At 44.5% G+C, this 10,831-nt stretch overlaps 1 long non-coding RNA gene across 1 annotated transcript; it reads left to right on the forward strand.

Annotated features, from left to right (window-relative positions):
• The first annotated feature begins 3,863 nt into the window (after positions 1 to 3,863).
• On the forward strand, positions 3,864 to 6,616 carry LOC146188999 (uncharacterized). Its single transcript, XR_014707619.1, has 3 exons — positions 3,864 to 3,911; positions 5,269 to 5,325; positions 6,381 to 6,616. It is a non-coding gene; the product is annotated as an uncharacterized LOC146188999 (long non-coding RNA).
• Positions 6,617 to 10,831: the final 4,215 nt, after the last annotated feature.

A 10,831-nucleotide genomic window follows, 5' to 3' on the forward strand; every position in this document is an offset into this window, starting at 1 on the left:
AAGTTCTCAATAAACCTTGCAAGATCTGTTCTTGTTCATGTTTCTTCAACAGTTAAATGCAGCATAGGGAATTTCAATCTAGTGATGCATCTTGATAGCAAGCCAAATGAGCAATATTTGAATGACAGAGTTCCATATAAAAGGGCTTTTTGATGCAATTTAAGAAACAAATCATAATTCGCGTTAAAAACAGGACCAAATTCAGACACACTCTTTCAGGTATAATAACTTCACCCTAGTATCTAATTATGCGAATAGGCACCATGGTTGACGGCATCCAAAATTAAAAAAAAAATGCTCTATATCTTCTTTAATTTGACTTTTACATTATCGATAGCATTGACTAGCTGCCCAAAATACGGTTGCCTTTTATTATCTAACAATTTTTTCACACCCTTACCTTGTCCCTGACGGAATACCGAAAAACGTGTACTGCAAAGACAACTTATCTTCGATTGAAAAGCTTACATTTCGTTTTCGATATTTCACCCACGTGCCAGATAAACTTTTCAAAAACTGGATTTATCTTGAGTTATATATGCATTCAGTTTCCCAATGCAATATGGCAGTCTGAGTCCAAACGTTATATAATAATTAGGCTTTTAGAGATAAAAACCTTTTTTCATTTCACACTTTTACGTGAAAAATATTTTCCTTGAAATGTTGTCACAGGCACCGCTCGAGCAAAAGGCTCACTTAGACCTTGTGGGCGAGCTCGGATGAGGGCGAGCTCGAGCTGGTTCTTGTCTGGATGATAAAACCTATACTGTCCCTCTCGACGTCTACGACTGGGCTTCGTCTGGCCTGTGATGTTAGGTCGTTGGGTATTATCGGCTGATGCTGCATCGTTCTTCGGAGAGGCGAAGTACATGATCGGTGCCTGTTGTGAGAACCGCCGTTCATTCTGTCAGCCGCAGACCCGGAATTGAGGTCCTGCCTCGACGGAGCGCACCCATGTCTGCGTCCACGACAGCTGTAAGACGCCACCCCCTGCGTTCCTGCTTCTTGTGTGAGTCTGCGAAATCCCCGGACCCGCAAACCCTTTCACGGAGGTTACTCGTAGGGCGCTACAGGCTGGCTGGATCAGTTCGAGCACGGCGCGTATCAACGGCTGTGACGACAATGTTGGATCCGGTACGGCTACTTCAGCTTAGAAGATGCCGCTCGGACCTGGTATGAAAACAGCGAGGCGAGTCTTCCGACGTAGGAGTACTTTCGTTGTAAGCAATTGGAGACTGACACCAGCAGCGACTGCCGTGAATGCGTGCGAGCGTGAATTGACCACTTGCTTTGAGCTCCTAAATGAAGAAGTAGCAATGTACGTGGAAGACGTGATGTCCATCTGCAACCAAGCGGACCCGGTCGGCGAGGTCAATTACAGCTGTACACTCTCAGGAAATCTACGGGTGCCGTCCTATAGCATCCTTCAATAATATTACCAAGATTGTGGCTCACTCTGCCTGGATGTTCATAGGAAGAGCCATCAAAGGATCGGCGGGAGAATTATCGGGAAGGTCATCTTATATAGCTTTCGGACCGAAAGAGTCTTTCCCGCAAATTGCAGCGAAGAGGGAATCGTATAGAAGAGGCGATAATGAGTGAAGTTCAAGATGGCTAGCCCCTAGGGTAGTGGTGAATTGCCCAGATAATCTGCTGTGTCATGGGGCTGCACGGCGAACTCCAAGAGAGGGGCATTCCGCAAGAAGCCACTTATGCCAAGGTCACGGTAAGAGCCATCACTTTTGACGTGGTCGCATTCTCGGCTGTGGAAGCACAGCGGGCGGCAGTCGGTTATCGTGCATAAGTCGGCCTATCACACCCTGCACTGCTGCGGCTGAAGTGCCTACTCCGCACTATGTGGCTCTGCAGGCGAGTAATACCGGCGAAAAGGCTGTGAGTAGGGCTGCTATGGCGGCGAGCGACGAGCAAAGGACTTGTAAGCATGTACGGGCTGTAAAAGCGAAGAAAACATACAGCACTTTGCATAAAGGGCACGTTTTACTTTCTCGCTGACAGCCTCCAATAAGGCTCAGGAAGCCGTACGGACAGTAGACTGGAGCAGCTGCCGAATCTCATCCCTTGTGACTTCGCGGATGATATCACGCATGTTCGTGACGCTCAGGGTGTCGGCCAGAAAACGGGAACTGAATACTCCAAGTGGTGGGAATTCCCGCAAGCTGACGAGAGTGGACCGTCTCCACGTGGCGTGGGCTCGTTTGAGCTTATCGCATTGGTTAACATTCCAGGCCAATCGGATGTGGAAGCTGCATCATATAATGGCTAGATTTATATTCCGCTGATCATGAAAACGGAATCAATATTTAATAGCCCGAAGTATAGAAACAAACTTTGTGATTATTTTTGTTCTGTCACACTTTATGGAGACATTTTTAAGGAGGCCTGTTACGATACCTCAATGAAGCATCCCATGCGTTTCCCGTTACCATCAGGGTTTTCTCTACGGCACCGAAACCGGTCTGCATGGGAAAGATGCAAATGGTAGCGGGAAACTCATGAGACACTTTTTTCAGGATTCATCACAAAACAATTTTCAATGTTTGCTTGGGAGTAAAAGCAGCTAGATATGGTTTGTTTTGTTTTGTGGGGTTTAACATCCCAAAGGAATTCAGACTATGAGAGATGCCACAGTGGAGGACTCCCGAAATTTCGACAACCTGAGGTTCCTTAACATGCACTGACATCGCACAGCACATGGGCGCGTGCCATCGAAAAGCTGCCTCCGAGGCCGGGATTAGATCCCGCGCCCTTGGGAACAGTAGTCGAGCACCGTAACCACTGCTTCACGCCAGCGGGGTGCAGCTAGATATGAAAGATATTTTTGAGCAGCCATTCAAGTATCAGAAAATGATCTAAACAACGCCATTATAAGCTGTGAAAAGCATTGTGTTGCTCGGATTGTACACCATCCAGGGTTTAAAATATCATTTAACGTTTTTTTCAGAATAGCAGGTTTACCATAATATTAACACGTATAGCATTCAAAACACATCAAATGACAGTTTAGGTAGTTGCGTGTTTTACGACTCAACCTCTGAGCGTCTACTTCGGTCCCGTGATCTCTCAACAGAAACCCGGTTCATTTCAGCGAGGGATATTTGTTGCACGCTCCTTTTCAAGCAGATGTCGCCTTTACAAAATAGTAAAATTGCAGATAATGTATTTTCGCAGATATCAGAAATGTTAAAGAGACTACTATCTAGTATTTTATACTAGCCATCACTCCTTCCTTTACCTAACTTTAGGGCAGTCTCTAGGGATTTCTTATCGGTGTCAACGCTGTCACTGCGAAACATTGTGAATTACATTTTTCAAGCCAAATAACTTTTTCATGATTCAAAGTTTCAATTCCCCTTGTGGCTGCTTCGAAAACATATTATTGTAAAAGAGGATATTCGAGAAGATTTAAATTGCCACCCATTTCTGAAGGAAAGTGCAGTGAGGTGAGCATTCATTAACCGGTATGCTCAGTCGCAACCACAATTGCGTAAATTGTGTCCAATGTTATAAAATGATTTGCAAAAAAAATACCTCCGTCCTTGCCCTGCTGAATTAAAACAATTAACCACTCTCATTTGTAGCGGACGCAAGTGGACTGGAAGCTGCTTCTACGAAACAATTTCGTTTAAATTAATGACATCAGATTTTCGATTGTCTGAAGCAGCAGTATATCAAAATAGCTTTCACAATGCCCTATTTTCAATCTGCCCGCCTCTTTTTACTTACACGAATGCAATCATGACTTGCGGTGTCAGTAAACTTTAATTAATTTTTCTTTTTCATTCCAATCATGACTGAGCCCAGGTTTTTGGGATATATAAACTTAGCTGCACTGGCAGCAGTTCAGTACACAGCTCTTGTGTGAAGTCATATAGCAACGCTACAACCCTTGGGTAAGTCTTACTACTGCGTATAATCTTTTTTCGATCGGAAGCGTTTCCATCTATAAATTTTACCGAACCTATTTAGCAAGGACGCCCCGCTGAGAGAAATCGTTGCTGCTGTAGCCGGCTCCTTGATATTGATGATTGATTCCAACCGGGCGATATTTTGCTGTGTAAAAATGCATTTCTTCAGATTTAATGGACATTCCAGAACAACCAGTAAAGCAGAAGCCGTTGCTGCGCGAGAATGTGAGTGCTCCACAACGCACGAATCCAGGCACCTATATAGGTGTATCATTGCAATGCTTCTCGCTACAGCAGTTTAGAATTAGCCGTGTCGACATGCGGGCCAGCTTATCCCTTCCGTTCCGTAAACAATCCAACCTTAAAGGTGTTCCTGCCGACCTTCCTCCCGCTCACAACAATGATCCGCCAGTCTTTTGATGTGGGCCCGACCGATAACCGGATGCTGCGCTACGTGCGTTTAGTGGTTTTCGCTTCCTCGTTAAAGAGCAATACCGCCAATTGGCAGATAAGACCAAGCATACTTACCGAATACTGATGTCAGCGTCGCATTCCCTTCGCCATCACCGCCATTTGTCATGGCACAGGTTTCCTGAAAGATTTCTCGGAACCGGACCTACAGCGTTGACCGCGGGTCGTTTCCTTAACAGCCTGGTTGGGCGGACGAGCTGTATACTTGACTCTCTGTCAACTCACAACGAATGATGCGATAAGCCACTATGCTTAGCTGTAGCAGTGTTTTATCTAAAAATCATCTGTCTCGCTGAAACGTTTCGCCCATCATAAACTTTAACTTATGGTTACTCATTTTTGCCATCAGCAAGGAATAGAAGAATGTCGTAAGAAATATAGCAGTCCATTTTTTTTATCATGTACTTAGAGATGAATAGCCAATTTCACAGGAGGTAAATTTCAAATATTTCCAGATATCATAGTACAATACAAAAAGCGGCCATCTTTTCACCTCACCCTGGAGAAGATTAGGAGGCAAAGTCTAACTTGACGAATTTACATATCACCCTTTCAAACCAGATCCCATATAATCTCTTGCATTGTCTGTGTTCTGTTCAATAAAGGTCAATTTTCCTGCTTTCATATTTAACGACAATAATTCACAGTTGCCGTAGTAACTAATACACGGATATAAAAATCGCCTTGTATTTTAGAATAAAATTTTTCTGCATAGCAACAGATACGTGGCAATTTGAAGTCTTGGCCGGAAGCACTGTCCTTCATAATCAGTTCAGATAACAATCTACATCATGATGGTACTTCTATAGATAACTAAACACACAGGGTTGAAAACGTTTACAAATTTATGTTATGTTCTTTTTTCTTGCAGGACTCATTGCCATGGCTGGTCTTTCAAGATACATATTTATGGGGGCTTTGCTCTCAGGTATGCGTCTGAGATACTTTGTGTTTAAACTAATATTGTTAATTATCCAAGAATACGCGACAATAAAACCAGAAACAACAGAGAAACCTACAGCTGGGCCGCAAAAGGGGCTTGCTGGAAAAGAAGCTGTTCGAAAATTCCTCCTTCTCCAACCTAAATCGCATGAAAAGTGCTAGTCGTGGAGCATGGTTCTTTCCTAACACGCAACGACGAAATGTACGAACTCCTTCAAAGGACACAATTACCCATGCCAAATAAGTTTGAACTTTTCTGTCTGTCTGATATCAGAAAATTTAAAAAAAAATCACAGAGTATACACAAATTTCAGGCGCATGCTGCGTACGCTATTTGGCGGCAGCCGCAGCGCTTATTGGCAAAGCACGCAATGCGCAGCTTTTCGCGTATGTGTACTATTATTGTAAAACCGTTTGTGATCCTAGTAAGATTGTCACGGAATATCACGTAAATTAAGGCGCGTTAAGTCTACTACATAACATTCGGCACAAATATTTCTCAATATGAAGAACAACGAACTGCTGCTTCCCGCATTAACGAAGAAAATTCTGCTGTCAATGAAGAAAAGAGCGACAGTTAGGTGCAGTCTAAAACAAGTTAAGAACAACATGCAGTCAACTCATTTGTTTTGATATGTTCAGCAACGTGCATTTTTTTTCCAAACGGATTTCTCTTGATTAGAACGTTTATTCGAGAAGGTATCTCTGGAGTTCATTTGAATATTCCGAACACTCGTTATATGGTACTAGTTAATTGATAGTGCAACGTAATTTATTACAAAATTGCTAAGTCTCTGATTTGTGCAAGTTAGTCATGACGCACGTTGACCACTGTAAATTCGTAATATAATTGTTCTCTCCTGCTGGGTGTTTTATGAGGGCCGGTTGATATCAAAATGCAAAATATTCTCTGACAGCTGCACTCTGTGTAAGTGAAGCAACTTCACACACGATATGTAGTACAGAGTATCAAGTGCATTACAAACACAATGCAGTGGTGCGCCAAAAAAAAAAAAACGGATTTGCTTTCTGCTGTTCCAGCGGTTCTGATGCAGTCACTTGTCGGTGCATCGTACTGGGGCGAGGAGCGGAGCTCCCCTGAATCCGAAGCAAGAGTCGACCATGTTGACACTATGTAGGAGTCCATCTCCTAAATCGTGTATTCCGGCCAAGCTTCTGCTCTGGTTTTCCGAGGGCATGTGCTGTCGAAGATAGCACCTGTATTCTCTCCAAACGGAATGCCCTTATGCCCTTTTAAAATAAACAGTCTACTATAAGCTGGTGGCGCTGTCTATTCGTTACTTCGTTTTGAATGCCGGAAATCACAGAAGAGCGGCAAGGACTAGAGTCTAGTTTTACGTTCTGAGGACCGCGCTTTATGAATCATTATATTAGTAGCATTCTGCCTTTCTTCAGTGTTCCTGCCTATTCCAGAAAAACGTGGCATAACGCGTGGAAACTCTTGTGTAACCTTATCGAAGTGACTGGAGGTGATCACCTCCAGCTGACGCGTGGCAGTGCAATACTTATCAGTACCCTCAGTGTCGAAGACCAACGAAGGTACCAAAGTTTAGGCTTAAAAGGAGAACTGCAGATTTATGGGTATTTGTCAGGACAAATGCTGACAATATCGTCTTCATTGACGCTGTTAACCCACTGGATTATCAGTTCGTAACAGAGGCTTAAGGACTGTAACAGGCTCTGACAGCGCTCACAACCCCATGTGAATTTTTAGGCTTAGTATAAGCTGTTTTTCCTTATTTTCCACTGGATGAAGTTTTGTTACGAACAGCTTGGTCCGTAAACAACTATGAAATCCAAATTTCAAAATATGTAGGAGAGCGCTGGAAAAAAATGCCGCTGACGAAGTTTGACGGTTCGCACAATACCTAAGCAATGCACTCATGCTGGGCATATGAGCGATAGGCTATTAGAACCATTCATCAATTTAAGATTTCTTTGACCGAGCCGTGGAAGCCTGTCACTATTTAGAGCTCGACATAAATCACTCGCCTTACGGGGCGGCATAAGAAAGCGTGCCATTTTCCCAAGAGGTCTGGGTCACCTTCTGAAATGGTTTTAGCTTATTAACGTGCCACACTTATGCAAGCACCGCATCATTATGAGCGACAATGAATTTTATACGGAGCGTCTCTAACCGAGCACGCGGGCATCAACCTCCAGCTCAAAGATGCACCGTGACGACTTCATTTAGTCTTCACTATGAATGAGGACCTGCAAGCCATCCAGTCAAAACATAGCATTCCTATTTCATACCGGGAGACAGTACATGTGGCACCACTCCCAAAGAACATGTCTTCAGTCCACAACCAAGGCAGAAGAAAAACAAGAGTGAATTACATTAGGCGCTAAGTGGAACGGAGTCCGAAAATTCTATATGCAGATGCCACTCTACACGAGCATACAGAAATAACAAGAAGAATAAGATTGAGATGGAGCGCATTTGGCAAGCACTCGCAGACTATGACTAGCACCTTATCGGTAGCGCTCAAGAGGAAAGTATACAACAGTTGCATCTTGCCTGTACTCACATATGGGGCTGAAACGTGGAGGCGAACGAAGAGAGTTCTACTTAAGTTGAGGACAACCGAGAGGGCTATGGAACGAAAAATGGTAGGGGTAACATTAAGAGATAGAAAGCGTGCAGAGTGGGTCAGAGAAATAACTCAAGTTACCGACATTCTAGTAGAAATTAAGAAGAAATGAACATGGGCAGGACATGTAGTGCGAAGAGAGGATAACCGATGGTCGCTGAGGGTAGCAAACTGGATTCCAAGGGAAGGAAAGCGTAGCACGGGGCGGCAGAACGTTAGGTGGGCGGATGAGATTAAGAAGTTCGCAGGGGTCAAGTGGATGCAGCTAGCACAGAACCGGGTTAAGTGGAGAAATATGGGAGAGGCTTTCGCCCTGCAGTGGGTATATTCAGGCTGCTGCTGCTGCTGCTGCTGCTGATGATGATGATGACGAGCATAAATCGCCCGCAGCAGCAGCCGTAGTGGTTGACTCACACAAAAGTCTACAGCATATACAGCCCGCACTGTATATCACGGAAGCGGAAGTTGCGGCGATCGTGTGGGTTATCACCTACGGAGACGCAACCAACCGAGAGATTCACGCAATCACTGACTCACCAGCGCTGACTCACTGGCTCAAAAAAGCACCCCTGTTGATTCAATTTATTTCGCCGTAGACACTCAAGAAGCTCTACAGTTTTCTAGGGTTGTCTTCGTATCACATTTGTGACGTGGCCTGCGCTCTGAAGTGCGTTCTCAACAAAAACGTCACTTTAGAATTGGCCACCATAGTGAGACGCGTAATTCCGTCAGTTTGTCTTTCTTTTACTATCCAAGCCAATTCTAAGCCACTTCGATCCTGCTACATCAACAGAAGTTCACACGGACGCTATAGAGGAATCAGTTTCGGTGCACTTCTTGTCCAGCACAACGAGGAAGAAAAACTTATTATTTCTTACGCAAGTCGTACCATGACCAAGCCAGAGCTAAATTAGTTACCGAACAGCAATGCCTGGTTGTCATTTCCGCGCTGCATAGTTTACCGTCTTTCAGTGTCGTAATTGATTATTATTCATTTGTTGGCTGCAGAACCTTCCAGCCCCATATGGTCAATTCGCTGGCAGAGCCCGCCGGCTACCGTAATATGAGTTCGCCAGGGGTTAAGAAAGCGGGAGGCGTCATGCAGACGCAAAATACATTTCTACAATGCCAGTGGCCACGACTCGATCCCACAGCTACAATTTTGAAACAAATTTTCGGCCCTTGAGCAGGCTTTCCCCAACCGAAAGATTTCAAGAAAAAAAAAGCAGCAATAGGACAAGATTCTGCAGCATCTATTTGGCACCGCCGATGCCAGCGAAGCTAAAAGCTGATTTTGTGCGTGTCATGACCTCCTACGTAAAAGAGAATCCCATGTCCGCCAGCCATAATACTCGGGGTTCCCAAGACATGTTGCATTGGCATATTACGTGTATGCCCGCTAATCCGACTTCTCGGCATCTGGAAACAGTTCGAACATCCCACCATGATCAAGGAAATTGCTAGTGGTCCAGAATGCGCAAAAGGATTGAACAATGCGAACCCATTTTCAACAAGTGTTAACATCGCAAACATCTCACCACCATTCCATCTGGCTTCCTGCCTTCAGTGTTGGTCCCGTAAGTTTCATTCGATCAAGTGGGCATTCACCTCGTAGGTACGTTTCCGAAGTCCTTGAATGGCAATAGCTGGATTATAATCTGCGCCGAATACCTCACATGCTACTGCCAAATCGCCGCTATTCCATTTTGTAAGGACATTACGCGTCGCCTTTTCTCATAAACGCTGTGATCTTTATACACAGGTCGCCACTAACTATCATCACTAATCGGCGCCGCCAATTCTGCGCTAATTTAGAGCTCATTCGTTTGTGCGCTGTAACTTCCCGACACTCCACGTGATACCAGCTCTAGACAAATGGTTTTACTGTCCGTGTTAGCAGTACCCTTATCAACATGCTAGCCATGTACGTGGACGCAGGGCATAAGAATTGGGAGACTAAACTGCATAAGACGACTGAGTACACCCATTCTTCCTATTGTATGCCACACCACCACACTACTCCTGGGATACCACACTACCATTCTCAATCTGTGAAAATCCCTGCCAAGCTGCGACCCTCTGCCTCGATGCTCTATACTTCTTAAGTTCGTTTTCCAGGAGACCGCCCTGGCTAGGTTTCTTGCTGTATGCGATGACGACTCACCATATGTTTTTTTCTATAATAATGTAATAATAGAACGAATTGTTGGCGCTACCAAAAATAGTGTCTCTGATGCTTTATTGTTCTGATAGGACGACAAGCTGGAAACCTTCGCATCGACGTTATTAAGAAATGTTATGACATCTGGCATCTGATAATGAAGTTAGTCACCTAAAGGTACAAATTCACTGCTGCGGCATTCGACTGCTGTTTAGGGCGTTCGTCTTGTGCCCCCGAGGAGGCGGGATCAATCGTAACCGCAGTGGCTGCGTTCCAACGGGGAAATCGAGGTGCCCGTGTCTACTGTGATTTTACTGCAACCTAAAAAATCCCAGTTGGCCCGAACCCTCCAGAGCATCGTCTCTCAAGCCCTGAGTCGCTTTGGGGCGTGAAACTTGAATGACAAACTTAACCGAGAAGTACAAATTGGAGCTGAATATTTCGCATATCAAAAATGTCTAGGCATTTCATAGCAAATGCACCTGCCATTAAAAAACGTGTACATCCAGACCGACTACGCAGAATGCCAATCTCAGACACTTTCTTTGAAAAGACGAAAACACTGTACATGCCTGCATCCGCCAGTGCTCGCTAACTTATTGCAAGCGCTGATGGCAATAATGGTAAATAAGTACATGAATATAAGTAAAAGCAGCATACCAGGAAAAACTACAATAGCGGGTAGATGATCAGTCACCACTTAAGAGAATCCCTTA

Source organism: Amblyomma maculatum, chromosome 5 (assembly GCF_055883805.1).
Source record: "Amblyomma maculatum isolate TAMU_Amacu chromosome 5, ASM5588380v1, whole genome shotgun sequence".
In the NCBI taxonomy this organism is placed as follows: domain Eukaryota; kingdom Metazoa; phylum Arthropoda; class Arachnida; order Ixodida; family Ixodidae; genus Amblyomma; species Amblyomma maculatum.